The sequence below is a fragment of the Galeopterus variegatus genome, unplaced genomic scaffold (genome assembly GCF_000696425.1).
Source record: "Galeopterus variegatus unplaced genomic scaffold, G_variegatus-3.0.2 Scaffold3110, whole genome shotgun sequence".
Lineage (NCBI taxonomy): Eukaryota > Metazoa > Chordata > Mammalia > Dermoptera > Cynocephalidae > Galeopterus > Galeopterus variegatus.
The window spans coordinates 169,355-171,342 of record NW_007729221.1 but is presented as its reverse complement, the minus strand read 5'-3'; the positions used below and the strand labels follow the sequence as shown (position 1 = coordinate 171,342).

Here is a 1,988-nt window from a genome sequence, read left to right as displayed (position 1 = left end):
GATCCCATATAGGGATGGCCGGTTTGCTCACTGGCTGAGCGTGGTGCTGACAACACCAAGCCAAGGGTTGAGATCCTCTTCCCGGTCATCCTTTAAAAAAAAAAAAAAAAAAGAATTTAAGGTGGAAGAATAATTTAAGATACTTGTACTTTCAAGTCATTTGTTGGCTGAGTGATGATAGCACTTCCCTGTCTAAGAGCGTCATCCCAGGAAGTCCTCACAGAACATCCCCGTGGGGGAGAGATGGACACAGCTTCATGGTGTGAAGGGGCAGCTCAAGCCAGACCCAGAAGCTTCCAACACTAGACCTGCATGGTCTTCCCGCTGTTCCTGTCCTGGGGAGGGGCCTGGGGACCTTCTTTCATGCCCAGCTTGGTCACAGTTTACAGACAGACCCGATGAGAGCCCTTTTGGTCTCAAAAGTCAGACGCATATCTTCCCTTTAAAGGTTGTATTGACAACCTCAGGCTAAGGCGGTCACAGGTGCAGCAAAGAAGCAGATAAATGCCTGGAGGTTCCAGGTGGGAGAAAAGCCCACAGGGCCAAGGATCTGAGCAGCAGAGTCAGGCGAGCACACCCATTGGCTGGTCAGCAACTGAAGGGGTCCGGCTGGCCAGTGGGGTGACTCCAAATCAGAGAAACAGTGAAATTTCATTTGCCAGCCTGACACCAGATCGGCAAACATTAAAGAGAAGGGTATCCCCGAGGGCCAGGTGGGGTGCAGGGAAGCAGCCCCTGTGGAGACTAGACAGCAGTTTCAGATGTTAAATATGGGCTGCCTGATTAGCTTGGTTAGAGCTGGTGCTGATAACACCAAGGTCAAAGGGTTGGATCCTTGTACTGGACAGCCACCAAAAAAAGAAAAAAAGTTAAATGTGATACCCTCAGCCCAACCCTCCTATCTTGGGAGTCTTCCAGGTATGGGGATCAGGATACTAGGATACAAGTAAGGCTTTCAGGAATAGAATCCCACCCATCCATCGCCATGGTAACCAGTCTCACTCCTGGAATACGATGGATGCGGTAGTGTCAGGATCCAGTCTAGGTGATGTATTCCATGACATAGTAAGTCACAAAGACACATGGATGAGCCCCTGCCCTTTCTGTGTCCAAAACCCTGTGTGTGGTGAGATGTGGAAAGAGTCAGGCCCACAGCTGCCAGGGTCCCCTGCAGGTGGGAGTAAGAAAAACGGTAGCAAATGCAAGGATGTCCATGACCTAATGTCAGGTGAGAGTGCAAAGACACTGAGAGTCCCACAAGTACAGGAAAAGTGGCAGTGCCCCAGCCAGGCTGGGGCTGGGTGCTGGGTGGGACGGCCTGGATTCCTGTGGGAGTGGGAGTGCTGGACTGTCAGCAGGAAGGCCTTGGAAGGGCAGCCTCTGGCCCCTGGCTATCTGCCATCTCAGGGCCTGGGCTGTCACAACATGGTGCCTGCAATCCCCCATCTCGCAGGCCAGAGGGAGTATATGTCCCCAACACCAGGTCCTTACCCATCTCCTGCGCTGAGCTCTGTAAAGAGTGCTCAGCAGCCAGGTGGGAGGAGTCAGGACCCTGCAGGGAGACGTCCACACGTGGCCTGCTCCATGTCAGGCAGACCACATGTCTGCACAGCACACAGCCCAGGAGGAAACAGGTTGACACAGGGCTGGTGAGTACAATGGGGCCAATGGTGTAGCAGAGAACCCTGAACACTCCCAATGCCATCTTAGGTCTCATTGTCAGACTACCCCCTCTGTGTGAGAAACCATTGACCTCATAGAAACAAATACCATTGCATAGAATCAGGAACCATACACAGTGAACCATTACATAGAAACCAGAATCATACACAATGAAAATGTTTATGCTTGATTGCTTTAACTGCACACGTTGGCTTCTGTGACCTAGCTACCAAGCTTGCTTTGTGCAACTGGACAAACCCGTGTACCAATGGAATGTGGTTTTTGCCTTTATAAACTCCACCAGACCAAGGCTAGCTGCTGCTCTC

The 1,988-nt window shown here is 51.5% G+C and overlaps 1 long non-coding RNA gene across 1 annotated transcript in view; it reads left to right on the top strand.

Annotated features, from left to right (window-relative positions):
• The first annotated feature begins 203 nt into the window (after nt 1-203).
• LOC103599808 overlaps nt 204-1,988 on the top strand; it is a 2,492-nt gene continuing 707 nt past the window's right edge. The window contains exon 1 of the long non-coding RNA XR_551323.1: nt 204-1,972. This is a non-coding gene — a long non-coding RNA (uncharacterized LOC103599808). The remainder of the gene's footprint in view (nt 1,973-1,988) is intronic.